The 18,853-nt window shown below is 44.1% G+C and overlaps 1 pseudogene; it reads right to left on the bottom strand.

Annotated features, from left to right (window-relative positions):
- Nucleotides 1-5,783: 5,783 nt before the first annotated feature.
- LOC128335683 (DDB1- and CUL4-associated factor 12-like) lies at nucleotides 5,784-6,504 on the bottom strand (annotated as a pseudogene).
- Between the last annotated feature and the right edge of the window lie 12,349 nt (nucleotides 6,505-18,853).

The raw sequence follows: 18,853 nt of genomic DNA, 5'->3' as shown, positions 1-18,853 counted from the left end.
TAATGATGTCCTCTACCCCCATTCAAGATGGCAGATGCATGAATGTTTGAGGCTCACGTGGACTAACTTGTGGACTGTCTAACGAATTTGAACCAAATTTGGTACAGTTATAGTGAATGAAACATAGGGACACCTCAACAGTGCAGTTTGTGATTATGTCATCCACCCCAGTTCAAGATGGCAGATACGTAAATGTTTGAGGTGCAAGTGGACTAACTTGTGAACCGCCTGACCAATTTGAACCAAATTTGCTACTACTGTAGGGACACTTAGGGACACCTCAATGGCATAGTTTGTAATGATATCCTCCACCACAGTTCAAGATGGCGGGTACATGAACGGTTGAGGAGCAAGTGGACTAACTTGTGGACTGTCTAACCGATTTGTACCAAATCTGGTACAATTATAGTGAGTGAAACACAGGAACACCTCAACAATGGAGTTTGTGATGATGTCATCTACCCCAATTCAAGATGGCAGACAAATGAATGTTTGAGGTCCAAGTGGGCTAACTTGTGAACCACCTAACCAATTTGAACTGCATTTGCTGCAGCTGTAGAGACACATATAGACACTCCAGTGGCATAATTTGTGATGATGTTATACACCCTGATTCAAGATGGCTGACACATGAACGTCTGAGCTATATCAGACTGCAGATAGTGGGTTGTATCGCTGAATGCTCTCCTCTTTCTATAAAATGTTAACTGCACATAGAAAGCCAGCATATCAGAGAGGGGGCCTTCTGACAGAATAGGACCAGCTGCTGCAGGAGTAGGGACATTTGTGCAGACCTGATATCCTACTTATATTTTGAACATCTGCACAGGAGTTCTGTAAATAATCTTATCATTGGGGTGATATGCTAGTTCGTACGTGTCACTGAGAGTTAGGGATGCAGCAGGTTCAGTTATAAGCATGTTTTATTTAAATATTAAAAAACAGAACCAACATTTTATCTGTTTCTTTCATTTACTACAATGTTCTTCATGCTTTGCTAATAACCTTAATTTTTTGATCGTCTAATCCCATGCGTTCTGATGCAAGTGTATTCTAAATATTGTATCTTGTCTCATGGAAAATCACTGCTTTGGTCCTCTCATCACAATGAGTGGCGCAGTGGTAAAACTGCTGCCCTGTAACCAGAAGGTTACAAGTTCGATCCTGACCAGGGGCTCAAGGTTGACTCATCCTTCCATCCTTCCGAGGTCAGTAAAATGAGTACCCAGAATGTTGGGGGCAATATGCTAAAATCATTGTAAACTGCTTAGAGAGCTCCGGCTATAGAGCGGTATATAAATGTAAGTGCTATTGCTATTGCTATCACAATGAGGAATCATCATATTTTTTAGCTGTCTCCCTCAACATGCCGATGAGTGAAGGATGTATACTGGCATTTGCTACTAGTCAAAGGCATACTGATATGAAAGTGGAAATGTCAACAAATGGTCACTAAATAGCAGGAAACCCTTTCCATTTGCCTTTTGGCAGCGGCTCATATAGGTAAGCTTCTTATAAAGCATTCATAAAGATGGAGAAATATGGGCAACAAATAGCCAAAGCCTGCATTCAACACAGAACTTAATGTCAGAACAATATAAGAATCAGAGAAGAAAATGCAAAATTTGCAGATTCCAGCCTTTTATCCGACACACAATGAGGCTATTCACATGATTGCAAAAAATCGGGCTAGCGATTTTCTGCAATCGTGTGAACCACCAGGCTCGGCTGCGAACCCGGTGGTTATAGAGCAGGTAACCCGCTCAAGTATCCCTCCCCTAAAAGCGCTCCGCAAACCCATTTTTTAAATCGTGAGTAGCTGTGGCTTGGTGCCGTGGCTACTCACGAGGAGACCCCCTGAGGGGAGGTGAAAAGCCGCCTCCCGGCTCCGGGGGTCTCGCCAGCATGCCCTGCGTGCTTGCGCAGGGCATGCTGGAGCTTCCGAGGGCCAATTGGCCGCTGCTCCCTCCAGCCCCCGCCGGCTCCATCACAGAGCCGGCAATCATGTGGGCGGCCAATCCAGCTTCCCAGGGCTCCCTCCCTCCTCATGTGCGGGGAGAGCAGGCTTAACCCGCTCTTCCCGCGCACTCTCCAGAACTGGGTCTCACTGATCGTGAGACCCAGCTCAGTTAGTAACAGGAATAGAGGTTTACACAGCAAGTCCCAAAAGCCATTTACAGTTCACAACCATCCTTAGGATTTACAGAGAGTTATCCCATTAGTTCTGTAAAGTTCTATATTGCTTTAACCATGTCTTGATACGGTGCAGAGTTACAGTCACTGTGCTGGCCACTTAAGATAGGAACTGCTGAAATCTACATTTTATTGCTTTTTGGCATTTCCTAATCTCACCTTAATTTAAAATCAGGTTTTATTGCCATTATATGTGTGTGTTTTATTTAGTACACACTGTAGTCAGGTATTTACAGCTGATAAATGCCGCTAAATGAGAAACATTATACTGCACTGGGACCTGCTGTTAATTGAGATTGCCACTCTCCTGCTTTGATCCTCAGGAAAATCCCTTTATATTTGGAAACTATGCTCCAGACATGCCCCCACCCCATATGTATTCATGTACAGTTCACAGTTCATAATCTTTGACCCATCTGAAAAACCATGAGTGCTATGGTTAGTGGATTGAATGTTGGCCTTAGACCAGGAAGACCTGGATCCAAATCCCACAAGGTGACTTTGGGCTAGTAACACTCTCTTAGCCTAACTGTCTCACAGGGTTGCTATGAGAATGAGACGCAAGCTTCCAGGAGGAAAGTGGAATAAAACCGTCATCAATAAAATTAAGAGAACATTGGCTTCTTAAGAAACACATCTGAAACAAAAATGGAGAGGCATATATTCCTCACACACAGAAATGATGCTTTTGACTAAATCTTACACCATGCATCACAAAACTGCAGCTTCACAAACATGCTGGTGGTCTACAAGAATTTTATTTTACCGAAAATGTTCAAAATCCAACAGAAATGTGTTGCTTAGCTTTAGCTATTGGCTCAGTACTGTCCCATGGAAGGCCCCATTAACTTCAGTGGGCATCTGCTGAAGGAGCACGGGGAACCTTTTGGGCAAACTTGACAATATGTTAAGCACATCATCTCCCACACTTGGCTATCCTTTGGAAAACTGCCACAGCAGCACCCTGCCAGATACAGATCAGGACCATAGTGCATGGGGAAGGGGGTCTCACCCAGCCATTCTCCCTCCTGAAAATATTCCCCCCACAGCTGCCATCCCCCCCGCAAAAGGAAATTGTACCTTCACAAAGAAATCACAGCTTTGGTGGGGGGAGGCTATTGTTAACAGGAAAAGGTGCAGGCCTCCTCTCCTCATTCACCACTGCCCTGATCTAGATTGCCCCTCTATCCTAGTGGCAGCTGTTTCTAAAGGGGGGAAAATGGGCACAGGAGAGCCACTTAAGCATTTAACATATTGTTTAGTTTGGCCCTGAGTAGCAGTATTCCTGGATCAGGTACATTCTTTCTGCATATGTTCAATGCAGGCTCCTTACTTTTTTCCCAGTGGTGAAAAGTTTATTCATAATTCATTCATTTTATTTATTTAAAATATTTATAACCCACCCCTTCAGTACACTACTGATCAGGGCAAGTCACAACAATAATAACATAGATACAATATAAAGTAAAAGATTAATAAAATTAAACAGGTTAAAAGACCAAGCTAAAACCACATTTTAAACCACATTTCTTTTCTTTTTTTAAAGTTCAAATTAAAAGTTATTAATAAAAAGCTAAAAACTAAGAACTAAAAGTTGTGTGAGCATGATTTTTTTTCTGTGAAAAGTTAACACCACTCTCTAAAGTATCTAACTCTGTGCATGCAGTTGGCTCTGGGGCTAAATGTCATTGAGGAGAACCTGCTAAAATAAGAATAAAAGGTCTCTCATTTCTCCTTTCTCTAACTCCTGCTCCCATTGTCTTGTCACTTTCTGTTTACAAAGTCATTTTTAAAGTATTGTTCTACTGATCTGGCTGCTAGAAAAGAATCAGAAGACAAGGTCCCAACGACAAACCAGATGGTGCATCAGCAGCAGAGTCCTGTGTCTTCCTTTCACATGTCTCCAGTTTATCACAGTGTCCTGGTCTGAGTCCAAGAGGGCAGTCTGTCATTACTTGTTGTTTCTCAAGAGAAACTTTCTAAAGTACAGCTCACTATTAAGGCTATTCTCCTACAGCCCTTTTAGCAGCCTACTGCTGTGTAGCACATAACATTATGTACCAAGGCACAACACAAAACACGCATTGAGCCCAAGCAGCTGCCGTTTCCAAAGAACTATGAAACATTCATAATATAAGTGGTAGCTATTATGAGCCATTTCTCTTCACTGCATGTCCTGACAAGCAGCTGTTATTAGGTTTCAGTGTAGTTTTGTTAATGTATTACCTGCCCAGTATTCATGCCTGCATGCTGCCACCAAGCTAGTTGGCCTGAGCCCAGAAAATGGTGTCCGGGACTCCTCCTGGCTCATTTGAATTGCTACATGATGGTGGCACAGGAGCCCGTACGAGACGTAGCTTTGGCTCAGATGTCCTAGCTGACTCTTTGCCTCCCTTTCAAGAGCTAGTGCAATGTAGCAGCGAAGAGACACAGCTGTGAATCAGGTAATTCTCACGTTGAATCTCACCTTTGCCATGCACATGCTAGGTAGTCTTGGAGGACAAACCACTTTCTCCCTCAGCCCAGCTCCTCTCCCATCCGTGGTATGGGAATAGGAAGAGTTACATCGGTCTCCCTTGCAGGGGTGTTGTAAACATGACGAGATAATGCATGCAAAGTGCTGAACACTGAAAAGTGCTAAATATGGAACACTGAGAAACTGCTCCACACCTGTAGTTTGGATAGGCATCTAGAAATCCCAAGATAGCTTTATAAGTGTGTTTCGATTTATATCCCACTCCTCCACTCACCCAATCCCTGAACCTGGTAGAAAGACACATAGGTTCAGAAACTTCTAGGGTTCACATAAAAATGATGCTCTACACAAACCAAATTCCCTCCACAGAGAAAACTAACATTTCTGGGAGATAGGTTCCAGTCTAGCAGAGTTGCACCTAGGTAATTTTGGAGCCTGGACCTAAGGGCCTTTGGAGGCACACACACCCGCTACAAGTTAAGCATCACCCCCCGCCCCACGCACCCTGACACACACAGTATTTTTAACATGTGGGTTCTTGAGGGCACAAACAGCAACTGAACTCACAAGAATGTAAGAATACAGGTATATTAATGCATATATGCATTAGCACAAACATTTGAACACACAAACTTAACATATCCCCATCCCACATATTTATTTCTCCACCCCACACCTATCTCTAAAACACCCAGCAAAGGTCAAAATCACACTCGGCTGCTCGGCGGGCCAGTGGCAACCACACCACCCAGGCCAGACTAAAGAGGATTTGGGGGCCCCCAAGGGATGTGGAGGCCCTGGACTTTGGCCCTGAAGTCTAGGGGTAAGAGCGCCACTGCATCCTAGCCTTCTCCCTGACATGCTAATTTTCAAATCAAATACCTTTATTTCGGTCAGCGACCAGCATGAGATTAAAACAAATGTAGAACAGAAGACAATCAAACTTCTACTACAAACAATAAAAGCAAATAAATGCTAATTTTCTATCTACAGATATACATAAGCATTCAACCATAACTTTGTTCATATATTAGTTTCAACACATATACAATCTATGTACACAGTGTACATCCATACAGACCTGTATGCATGGACGGTTACTCACACATTACATTCAACACATGTCCAGCTTCTCATCCACGGATCTCTAAGCTGGGATGCCATAGAACAGCAAGAGACCCTGCTCTTTCCCCACTGTGAATAATGAGCTTATAGAAGCTCATAGAATGAGTAAGCTGCCTCACTCCCTGAAACAGATGGATTTCACAATGTGGGAATGCTGCCTCAGATCCAGAAAAGAGACACAAGCCCAAGAACCAACTGCATACACAGACCACTCCTGACCATAGGTCAAACAAATATTCACCCATCAGAAGAGTAACTTTGTTGACAGCAGCTCTGAAAACCTGCATTCTGCTTTCCAAAGATGAAAATACCCACCCAGGGGCACTGCTCTCCCAGCTCCTTGTTCTTGTTACTGGAAGCAAGAGTCCAGACTTTGCAATTGTCTGGATTAATTTTCTTCTTAGGTATGTCCTTCAGAGCCCTGTGGGTTCAGGACTTCATCTGTCACTTCCCAGAGATCAATCCAATGAACCTTCTCAGGACCAGCCATGGGATCACTGTTCTATGCAAAAAATTAAAAAATAAATAAAAATCCAATCGTGGTGGCCATCTTCTCCCACATAAACAGGACCAAGAGTAGGCAGATGATAAATTATGAGGCTGTTTGGGTTGTCACCTCCAGTAGCCAACAGGGTCCTTGAAGGGTTCAGTTCAATGGCATGAATCCTGCAGCCCTGCTGGTTTACCACATCCAGCTCCCAGTCCTTCATGTTGTGGGGTGTTAATTTTTACCCCCAGTAGGTAAAACAGCAGAGCACTAAGGAAAGAGCACACACTCCAGTTACAGAGTAGGTAGCAGAAGATGGTTTAGTTGTTGAGGAGGGAGAGAGATGTTTCTATCTTCTCTCTAGGAAGAAAGGAAGGATTGTGACTCAGCACAGGAAGTGCGGAAGAGTCAGATCAGGGGTCATAGAGTAGAGACAGGTAGAACAGTGAAGGAGACCCTCATTCACTATCTCTACTCCCAATGCCTCTAGTGGTCATTAGGATAGTTGGTGCAAAGGGTCGATGCACTGGAACTCCATCTCCAACACCCCTTCTCATCACCTGTTGCACCAGCTCACAACTCCCATCTTCTCACAAAGCATCTGGAATCTGTCTCTGGACAATGGCTTGGTTAATCCATCTGCTAGCATCTCTTCTGTAGGGCAGTACTTCAACTGGACCACCCCTTTCTTTTGCAATTTTCGAACACTGTGGTACTCTATGGGAATGTGCTTTGCTCGAGGCTTCATCTTCTCCATTTGGGAGATCTGGATACAACTTTGGTTATCCTCAAACATCGCTGTGGGCTTTGGTTCCTCAATCCCAACGTCTGGTAGTAGTTGATGTATCCATACTACTTCTTTGCATGCTTCACTTGTTGAAACATACTCTGCTTCTTTAGATGTCTGCTCAACAAGACTGCTTGCGTCTGCTCCAATTTATGGCTCTACTTCCATACAAGCACAGGGGTCCACTTGTGGACTTGCGGTCTGTTCTGTCTTCGCCCCAGTCTGCATCCATGTACCCCACTAGCTTGGAACTGCTGCTTGCTGGAATCTCCAGTAAATAGTGTGCAGTACCTTTCAGGTATCTTCCCAGTATTTTGACTGCTATCCAATCATTCTTGGTTGGTTGGTACACTTACTTTTCTGCTCAGGATTTCCGCTCCTGAGGCAGTATCTGGCCTTGTCACTGTGGCTATGTACAGAAGCTTTCCAATTGCCTCTCTGTATTGATTGTTGGTTGGTAAAGGCTCGCTGTATCCGTCTTGCTTCTGGAAATTAGCATCCATTGGTGTACTGACTTCATTGGCATCTGTCAGTCCCAGGTATTCCAGAAGATCCTTTATCTTTATCTTTTGCTTTTGGTTGAGAAGGAATGTCCCAGTCTCTTCTTTTTCTATTTGGATGCCAAGGTAATAAGAGATGCTTCTGAGTTCCTTCACCTCTATTTCCTTGTTCAGGTGCTGTACAATCTCAAGACTGTCTTGCTTATTCTCATGTGCAAGAATCAAGTTATCAACATGAATCAGGATGTAAGTCCATTTGTTGTCTCTGAATCAAGAATATAGGCAGGGGTCAGCCTTTCCTGTGTGAACCCCTCCTTAAGTAGCAGTTGATTCTACTTCTCATTCCATGATTTGGCCGCTTGCTTTAAGCCATAGATGCTCTTTTGCAATTTGTACACTAGCCCCTTCTTTCCAGGTTCCTTGAAGCCTGGTGGTTGTTGCATGTAGATGTCTTCCTCAGTTTCCCCATATAGGAAGGCAGTCTTTACATTCAAGTGTTCAACTTGCATCCTTTTGGCTCCTGCCACACTGAACAATGTTCTGACTGAAGTGTTGTTTACAGCTGGTGCAAGAGCTTCATCCGTTGGCATTCTTTCATTGTCTTGCCATGTAGTGGGTTCTTGCATCTCTCCTCCCTTTGGCCATGAGTGAGAGTCTTTTGGGTGGAACCCCTTTATTGGGCCTCTGTGAGCACCTCAGTTCGGGTTCAGGTTGTGCAGCCCCTTCTGAATCTGGCACTGGTTCGGCCACTGGTTCTTCAGGTGTGCTGTCTTGTTCCATATTCATTTGAGTCCAATCACATGGTTCCTCATTTACCTGAATTTCTGGTAAAAATTTCTGACACTTCATCTTCACTTGGCCTTTGTCTTTCATCAAAATATACTGCATTGCAAATTTTGACCTTTCCACTTTTTGGATCAAGGATTCTGTATCCTCTAGATTCATATCCAACAAAAACTCCCAGTTCACATCTGCAATTGAGTTTGGTCCTTTTCGCCGGAACATACGCATAAGCCTTTGATCCAAAAACTCTGATGTGTCTTAGGGAAGGTTTTCTGTCATGCCAAAGTTCAAATGGTGTTTTATCTATTGCCTGGTTGGCAACCTGTTTTGCAAGTAGTTTGTAGTCATCACTGCTTCTCCCCATAACTTGTCTGCTAAATTAGCCCCATGCAGCAGACATTTGGTCATTTCTAGTAGAGAATGTTTCTTTCTCTAAGCTGTCCCATTAAGTTGAGGGGTAAATGTGGGAATAGTGTCGTGAAAAATTCCACTTGACTTCATAAATTCTTTCATCTGGTTTGACATATATTCCCCTCCATTGTCTGACCTCAAACACTGGGCTTTTCTTCCAAATTTGTTATTTACCAGTGCAACATATCATTTAAATTTCTCAAACACTTGACTTTTCTATCTCAGAGCATATACATAACAAAATCCGGAGAAGTCATCAATGAAAGTCAAAATGTATTTATTTCTAGCCAAGCTTGGTTGCAACGGACCACAAATGTCAAAATGGACCAGCTACAGAATCTCCTTTGACTCTACATTTCTCCTTGCAGAGAAAGTTGGCATTACTCCTTTGTTAAGTCTGCAACACTGACATCTGCTGGCTGTTTCTGGACATTCACTTATATTAAAGCCTTTAATTAATTCTTAAATTTAGTCTTCGGTGACCCAATTTCCAGTGCCATAAGAAGTCACAATTTTTGTGTTGGCGTGTTCTTGCACATTTGCTGGTGCAGTAACACAGTCTAATTCAAGAAATCCATCATCACACATGTGAGCAGTCATAATCAATTCATCACCTTTGGAAATGTAGCATGCTTCATTCTCCAAAATTGTCTAGCGCCCTTTCTTAAATCAATGTCCAATTGAAATCAAATTGGTTTGCATTTCTGGTACAAAAAGGGCATCATTTATTTTCACAGGTTTCAGCACCTGCTCCTTTGCAGAGGATTTTAGCTACCCCTCTTTAAGCTGTGGCTATTGTTCTGCTATCAGCTACAGTTAGATCAGACTTGTAGTCTTTGTCTAATCCAATAAACAAATCAGCATCAGAAATTATATTCTGACTTGCACCTGAGTCCAGAATAAAAGTGTGCTTTGGGGCTGCTTTTAAAGTTATATTATAGGTTTTGGCTGAGACATTGCCCATTCTGGGGCTGCCTCCATTCAGCTTTTCAAATCCACCACGTAGCCTGTGTTTTCCCTCAGCCCTTTGTTTGTTGCTTTGTCTGTCGCCATGACTGGCCTCTGTGTTTACTGAGTTGTTATGGTAACTAGGCCTGTGGCCTCTACGTTTCCCGCTCTTTAGATATGTTGATTAATTACTCCAGCTTTGTTTACTGTAGGGGTGTGCACGGAACCGCAGAGCTGCAGACCGGCACTGTGGGGTGGGTTCCTTTAAGGGCGGGGAGGGTTTGCTTACCCCTCCCGCCGCTTTTCCCCCTCCAGCGCTCGTATTTATTGTAATAATTGGGGTGGCAGGATACCTCCCTGCTGCCCCTTGTCCCTCTGCAATGCCGCCTCCAGGACAGGGTGGGCGCACGCGCGGTGTGACTCTGCGAAGGCGGCGAACGAGAAGCCGGCACAGCACTGAGCTGGCCTCCGGCGCATCTCCGCCTGGCGGCTCCCCCATCCTGAGCCACCACCAGCAGCCACTGACAGGAGCTCCGCCAGGGAGGACGCGCCGCCGAGCACAGCCAGCCAGCCGAGCGCCGCCTCCTCCGTGCAGAGGCGGCAGCAGCAGCAGCAGCAGCCGCACCCAGCCCACCCTCACTTCCGGCTCCCAGGCAACTTCCCCCCACATACAGCGTGGCTGCCTTCCTTCTCCTCCTCCCATTGGGCCATGCTGTATGTGGGGGGAAGTTGCTTGGGAGCCGGAAGTGAGGGTGGGCTGGGCACGGCGGCGGCTGCTGCCGCTGCCGCCTCTGCGCGGAGGCGGCAGCGCTCGGCTGGCTGGCTGTGCTCGGCGGCGCATCCTCCCTGGCAGAGCTCCTCTCAGTGGCTGCTGGCGGTGGCTCAGGATGGGGGAGCCGCCGGGCGGAGAGGCGCTGGAGGCCGGCTCGGTGCTGTGCTGGCTTCTCGTTTGCCGCTTTCGCAGAGCTGCGCCGTGCGCGCGCCCACCCTATCCTGGAGGCGGCATTGCAGAGGGACAAGGGGTGGCAGGGAGGTATCCTGCCGCCCCAATTATTACAATAAATATGAGCGCTGGAGGGGGAAAAGTGGTGGGAGGGGTAAGTAAACCCTCCTCACCCTTAAAGCTACCCCCTCCACCTGAACCGAACCGGCCAGGTCCGGACCAGTCCTGACGATCTGGAGGCCTTTACAATGGCCTCTGGACCGGTCCGGACCCATCCCTAGTTTATGGGAGTAAGCTATAATAGTTTCAGTTTTAAAGTTTTCTTGCTGTTGCTTTACGTTGAAGTTTCTCAGACTTGATATTACATTCTCCAAAATTAATTCAGTCCCTGATGCCTCCAGGGCAGTAATCAGAGGATTAAAACTCTTTGGTAAGGATTGCAGGATTAGTCCAATCAGAATAATATGATTCAATTCACATTTGCTATTTTTCAAAAGTCTGCTTGTTTCCAAGAGACTTGCTATGTGGGCTTCAAAATCTCCCCCTTCCTGCAACTGGGTCTGGCATAGTCTTTTAAACAAAAGGAGAGCTGTTTTTGCAGAGACCTGGCTGCATTGCTTTCTTAATTTCTCCCACGCTTCTGAGACTATCCTGGTATCATGTATATAAATCAATAAACCATCACTTATACTCAAAATCAGAAGTCCATATGCCTGCTGGTTCTTCTTATCCCACAAGGCTTGAGCGGCTGCATCTTGGGCTGGTCATTTCTCCATGAGGACCTCAATAATCCCTTTTGTCATGAAAAGTCCTTCCATCTTCAAAGCCCAAGTTTCATAATTGCTGCCATGCAATTTGGGAAAAGGAAAAGCTGTTCCTGAGTAGGCTGTAGTTTTGGGATCCATGCTGCAGTTTCTAACTCAACTGCACTTTTAAAAAGGAAAAAAAATAAATTCTGCTTGTTGCCTAAAAGCCTGTTGTTGCTCCTGCTGGGCCCATAACTCAGTTGTGGGTTGCTAATTTTTACCCCCATAGGTAAAATAGCAGAGCACTAAGGAAAGAGCACACACTCCAGTTACAGAGTAGGTAGCAGAAGATGGTTTAGTTGTTGCAGCTATTTAGAGAAAACACATGGAGTTCCTTGTAGAATTAAATACTAAGTATTTATTGGTTAAATACACTTGGATAGGAAAGACCTTAACATAATCTAAAGGACTACATAATGAATAGGTGAGAAGGGAGAGAGATGTTTCCATCTTCTCTCTAGGAGGAAAGGAAGGATTGTGACTCAGCACAGGAAGTGCGGAAGGGTCAGATCAGGGATCAGAGAGTAGAGACAGGCAGAACAGTGAAGGAGACCCTCACTCACTATCTCTACTCCCAATGCCCATAGTGATCATTAGGATAGTTGGTGCAAAAGGTCAATGCACTGGAACTCTCCAACACTTCAGAATGGGAATTTTGGCGATCTGATCAATTTGGACATTGACCATGAACAACTGCTCTCTGTTTGGCCCTGCTCACCTGTGTAGGCTCCACCCACTCTTCTCTTGCTGATAACTATTTTGGGGGCCATATCAGGCAAGGGAGTCTCTGGTACACTCCCAGCCTGGGTACCACATAAGAAGGTTAGGGGAAGAAAGGGACAACCTGCCTCTTCCACTACCGATGGAGCATGGGACTAAGTTGGGTCATAGGAACATAGAAAGCTGTCTTATACTGAGTCAGACCATTGGTCCATCTAGCTTGGTATTGTCTTCACTGACTGGCAGTGGCTCTCCAAGGTTACAGGCAGGTGTCTCACCTGGAGATGCCAGGGACTGAACTTGGAACTTTCTGCATGCAAAGCAAATGCTCTGCTATTGAGTTACGGGCTCATTCCTAAATCATCTTCTTGCTTGTACATTCTCTCTCTTACTGAAGGGACTGGATGCTGCTCAGGGCATTTTACACCAGGAGTAGCTGCCTCAAATCACAGAAGTAGCTGCCTCAAATCACATTTCAGTTTTGCAAGGTCACAGAGGGACTCGTGGCTGACAGCACCCTGTGGGCCTGTGGGCAAATCACCTTATACTCAGGAAGGACTGCAATCTCGAGGAAGTCAAAATACAGGCTGGTACTATCTCCTCTGGCAGCCAGGGTGGAGCAGATACAGCCTTCAGCTGCTGCTTACTTAAAGTAACAGCAATCAAGTGCCTTAGTGTTTGGGGAAGGATGACGTAGTCATGAGAAAGCACCAGGCTTGCTGATCCAAAGAAAGGGCTGCTTTAAAATCTGATTGGGGTACATCTGTTTCCCCACAACATCATACCTATGTGTAAAACCAAAAGAAATTGATACATCAAGCATGGAAGATTTCAAGCTGGTATGTTGCACAGTGTTGCTGGCATTCTTCCTTCAAGCTGAACTTGCAGTCTCAGATATTTCAGATGGTGTTGCTGTTTGATGTAATTTATGAATATTATTATTTTTTAATCAAGGCCAGTTGGCTTACTAACTCTTAAGACAGGCTGTGCAAAAGCTTGGCAATGTGAATGCCAAAAAAATCTGCCCTAAATTCACACCCAGAAAGTGCCCTCTGCCATGTTCCTTTAGCCAAAAAAGCTTCTGAGTGTACATAACATGCATGTTATCAGTTCCTGCTGGAGAGCACTAATAATAATAATAATAATAATAATAATAATAATGCCAACAAGGAAATAATGATCTGCTATTACAAGTCTAGTCCAACTAGAAGAGATTATTTTTAAAAAATGTACCAAATTTGGAAAGAGAAGCATCTAGATACAGAAATAACAGAACAAAGGCTAGCAGACCAGAGAAGATACATAACAAGAAATAAAGTATTCACAGGAGTTGAGCTGGAAGAACTGCAAAGAGCAACACAAGCTCAAGATATGGAAGAAGAACTACCACCAATTGAAGCAGTTGCTCAGGCGTAGGTGGAGGAGGTGTTGGAAATAGAGGATGCCACTGTTGCTGAACTGTTTCAAAATCAAAACCAGGCAACCTCCCCTTTGCCTTCACCTCAAAAACCTGAATGCCATTTAACAGAAAAGCAACAAGAACTAAAGCAAAAAATAACTGAGCACATGAACCAAACAACCACCAGGGTTCGACTTCCAGCTCTAAAAACAGTTGCCAAAAAACAACTTGCTCAGGCATTAAAAGATGTTAATGCTGCACTTGCAGAAATAACAACCAAGAATTTGCAAGGAACAAACCAACTAATGTACAGTGCAGCAACAATAACAACACAAGAGCTCGGATATAAGATCAGTGGACCTGTAAAAAAAAAGAAAGCAGTACATCATCTAAATGGAAGATTAGATTAGAAAATAAAATCTCCAGGCTTAGATCAGATGCTAGTAAATTGAAAGATATGAAAGGCAAGAAGCTGAAGAATGAAAACACCAAGCAGTATCTGATCCAAAAATACCACCTAGATTCAAGGAGAATCAGAGAAGTCCTGGAAATAATAAAGCAGCAAATAACAGCAGTGTCAAAGAAGATTAGCAGATACGAAGCCAGAATTACACAACACAGGCAGAATCTCCAATTCCAGTTGAATCAGAGACGTTTCTACCAAAGTATAGAAGGAGAAAATGCAAGAAACATAGAAACACCAAATAAAGAAGAAACAGTGCAATTCTGGGGGAAATTATGAGACAATCCAATAGATTATAATAAAAAAGCAGGCTGGATGAAAGAGGTCAAAAAATGTAACCAACAAATGCAGGATCTAATAATAACACCAGAATTAATAAGTGAAAGAGCAAAGAAAATTAAAAATTGGACTGTGCCAGGCGACAATGAACTGTATGACTTTTGGCTTAAACACCTAACAAGCCTTCATAAACAACTACCATGTTTCCCCGAAAATAAGACATACCCATAAAATAAGCCGTAGCAGGATTTCTAAGCAGTTGTGCAATATAAGCCATACCCCGAAAATAAGACATAGTGGTGATCTCTCCTGGCTCAGTAGCAGGCTGCTTGCTGAAGCTTTTCCCCTATCCCCCTGGTGTTTGTGTGGGGTGAGAGAGACCCACAGACAGGGGCGTAACGATACCGGTAGGGGTGGCAGGCTGCAAGCTGAGGCATACGGTAGAGGGAAGTACGGTAAAAATCTCCTCAGAAAATCTCCGCCTCAAAAATCTCCCCTCCTCCTGGCGGTGGCGGGCAGCGGCGAGAGTAAGTGCGGCGGTGGCGGGAGGCGGCGAGAGTACGCTGGGAAGCGACGCCAGGCCAGACGGCAGGCCTCGGCGTCGCTCTGCACACTCCCGCTCGCCACCGACATGCTTACCATACCGGTACTCTCTCGCGAGGCGGCAAGAGTCACCGCCGCGCTTACTCTCGCTGCTGCCCGCCACCGCCAGGAGGAGGGGAGATTTTTGAGGAGGAGATTTTCTGAGGAGATTTTTACCGTACTTCCCTCTACCGTATGCCTCAGCTTGCAGCCTGCCACCCCTACCGGTATCGTTACGCACCTGTCTGTGGGTTTCTCTCACCCCACACACACACCAGTAAAGCTGCTGCTCCCCAACACTGACCAGCAATAGTCTGTGGGTCTCTCTCACCCCCCACACACACCAGTAAAGCTGCTGCTCCCCAACACTGACCAGCAACAGTCTGTGGGTCTCTCTCACCCCACACAAACACCAGTCTCACTGGATCCCTGATAAATACCGATAAGCCTGTACCCCCACACAAGATGAGTGCAAAAAGAAAGAGTTATTCTGTTGAGTACAAGAAAGGAATTGTGGAGGACTCCAAGGGCAAGAATCTTACGGCTTTCTGCAAAGAGAAGAAGTTGGATATCCGAATGGTCCAAAAATGGCGGGCAGAATATGATAACCTCATTCTAAAGGCGGACAAAGGAAATGCTAAGAAGCGCAAGTGTGGTTCAGGTCGGCAGCCTTTATTTCCTGAGCTGGAAGACATGATCAGTGAATGGATTGCTGACAGGAGAGCAAAGGCTTTGGTTGTGCGCAGGGCTGATATTCAAGCATTTGCCCTTGCAATGGCACCACAATTCGAAATATCCCCAGAATTCAAAGCATCACAACACTGGCTGGATGGCTTCCTTCAGCGATATGAACTGTCTCTCAGAAAATCAACAACACTGTTTAAGTTGGAAGATGCTGAAGTTATTAAGCGAGCACTTGCATTCAAGTCCTTTGTTGATGGCATCGACTTTTCTAAATACCAACTTTGCAACATGATTGCTATGGATGAAACTGCAGTGTTTATGGGTCAAGGAGCCCAAACGACAATAGGGGTGCCTCCTCAATCTACGTTCCCTCCACTGGTCACGAAAGTTCACGTGTTACCTGTATTTTGGCAATTCGTCTGGATGGAAAGAAAGCCACACCTGTTATCATCACTAAGGGCAAGAAAGATAAGATTTAACGTGTTTCCGGCATTTATGTTCTTGAATCTGAAAAAGCCTGGTGCACACAAGCAGTTATAAGGAGGTGGCTTGATTTAATGCTGCCACTTGTTTTGCGAGATGGCCAAAGAGGTCTGCTAGTCTGGGATTCAGCCAGCACTCACCGTGCTAAAGACATGAAGAACTTCCTTGCAGAGAGAAGAATAGATCAAATAATGATTCCTGCAGGAATGACTGCCTATCTGCAGACTCTTGATATTGCAGTAAACAAGCCATTCAAAGACCATTTGCGTATGGAAATTAACAACTACATTGAAAATACAATGACAAGAAATCAGCGTGGAAACTTTGTGAAACCTAGCCTGCAAGAGGTAGTGATCTGGATGAAGAACCAGCAAAAGGTGCAGTTCCAAGTAATTATAGACCGATAACCTGTCTGCCAACCACGTTCAAATTATTAACTGGAATAATAGCAGATGAAGTGATGCAACACTTATTAACTAACAAACAACTTCCAGTTGAACAGAAGGAAATTGCCCAAACACCAGAGGCACAAAAGACCAGCTGCTGATTGACAAAATGATTTTAGAAAATTGCAAGAGAAGAAAAACCAATCTAGGTGTTGCATGGACTGACTACAAGAAAGCCTTCGATTCATTGCCTCACATTTGGATACTAAAATGTTTAGAAACAACTGGTGTCAGCAAAAACATTCAGATATTTATTTAAAAGAGCGATGAGCATGTGGAGTACACAGTTAACAATCAATGGCGAGACACTTGGACAGGTTAGCATTAGAAGAGGCATTTTCCAAGGGGACTCACTATCCCCTCTGTTGTTTGTAATCGCCATGACCCCACTTTCACAAATACTAAACAAAACAGGCCTAGGATACCAAATATCTAAAACATCAAGTCAAATCAACCATCTGCTGTACATGGATGATCTGAAGTTGTATGGAAAGTCCCAGTCAGAAATCGAATCACTGCTAAACACTGTCCGTATATTCAGTAGTGTATAGCAATGGAGTTTGGACTAGACAAGTGTGCTGCATTAATAATGAACAGAGGGAAAATAAGAAAAACAGAAGGAATAGAACTGCCCAATGGAAGCAAGATCAAGAACCTGGAAGAGAAAGAACATTACAGATACTTGGGCATTCTCCAGGCTGATAACATCGCACACACTGAAGTTAAAAGGAAAATTGGAAGTGAATACATCAGGAGAGTTAGAAAAATCCTCAAGTCCAAACTCAATGGTGGGAACACCATACAAGTCATAAACACCTGGGCTATACCTGTTATCAGATACAGTGCAGGAATAATAGACTGGACCCAGGCAGAGCTAGAGATGCTAGATCGTAAGACCAGGAAAATCATGACCATCAATCATGCTCTGCACCCCCGCAGTAATGTCGATAAGCTATACCTCCCTTGCAGCTCAGGTGGAAGAGGAATGCTGCAAGTCCATCAAACAGTAGAGGAGGAGAAAAGAGGCCTTGAGGAATATATAAAGGCCAGTGAAGAAGATGCACTTCAAATGGTCAATAACGCGAAACTATTCAACACCAATGAAAGAAAGCAGGCCTACAAGAAAGAACAAGTCAAGAACCGAGCAGAAAAATGGAAAAATAAGCCACTGCATGATCAATATTTGCACAATGTAAGTGGAAAATCAGACATCACCAAGACCTGGCAATGGCTTAAGAATGGCAACTTGAAGAAAGAAACAGAGGGTTTAATACTGGCTGCACAAGAACAGACACTAAGAACAAATGCAATAAGAGCAAAAGTCGAAAAATCAACCACAAACAGCAAGTGCCACCTTTGTAAAGAAGCAGATGAAACCGTGGACCACCTAATCAGCTGTTGTAAAAAGATCGCACAGACTGTCTACAAATGAAGGCATGACAAAGTAGCAGGGATGATACACTGGAACATCTGCAAAAAATACAAGCTACCTGTAGTCAAGAATTGGTGGGACCATAAAATTGAAAAGGTGGAAGAAAATGAAGATGTAAAAATATTATGGGACTTCTGACTACAAACAGACAAACATCTGCCACACAATACACCAGATATAACTGTAGTTGAGAAGAAAGAAAAACAAGTTAAAATAATCGGCATAGCAATACCAGGGGATAGCAGAACAGAAGAAAAAGAAATAGAAAAAAATCACAAAATACAAAGATCTACAAACTGAAATTGAAAGGCTGTGGCAGAAAAACACCAAAATAATCCCAGTGGTCATTGGCGCCCTGGGTGCAGTTCCAAAAGACCTTGAAGAGCACCTCAACACTATAGGGGCCACAGAAATCACCATCAGCCAATTACAAAAAGCAGCTTTACTGGGAACAACCTATATTCTACGTTGATATCTATAACAACAGCAACAACATTGACAATAAAGTTCAGCCATCCCAGGTCCTTGGGAAGGACTCGATGTCTGGATAAAACAAACCAGTCAATAACACCTGTCTGACTGTGTAAAATAATAATAATACCAGTCCTCCATAATATGTGTATTGCTACTCTTTTACACCTGTCTGTCTTGGTTGTGTTTTCTTGTGTTTATCATTTTAATTGTTGTACTTTCCTCTGCTAGGTTTTTTTTTTTTTGAAAGCAGACTTGTACATCTTTTAAAAAAAGTAATAAATACCACTTGTGAGAAGGAACACTCATGCTACTTTGTGAATTTGAACAAGCCGCTGCTTCAAAACCGCTTCAAAGCCTCTTCAAATTCAAAGATCAAGTCACTGAGGTGAGTCTCACAATCAGGGAGACTCGCCGGAAGGGGATTTGCGGGGA

The sequence above is a fragment of the Hemicordylus capensis genome, chromosome 1 (assembly GCF_027244095.1).
Source record: "Hemicordylus capensis ecotype Gifberg chromosome 1, rHemCap1.1.pri, whole genome shotgun sequence".
NCBI lineage: Eukaryota > Metazoa > Chordata > Lepidosauria > Squamata > Cordylidae > Hemicordylus > Hemicordylus capensis.
This window is presented reverse-complemented; position numbering and strand designations above follow the sequence as displayed.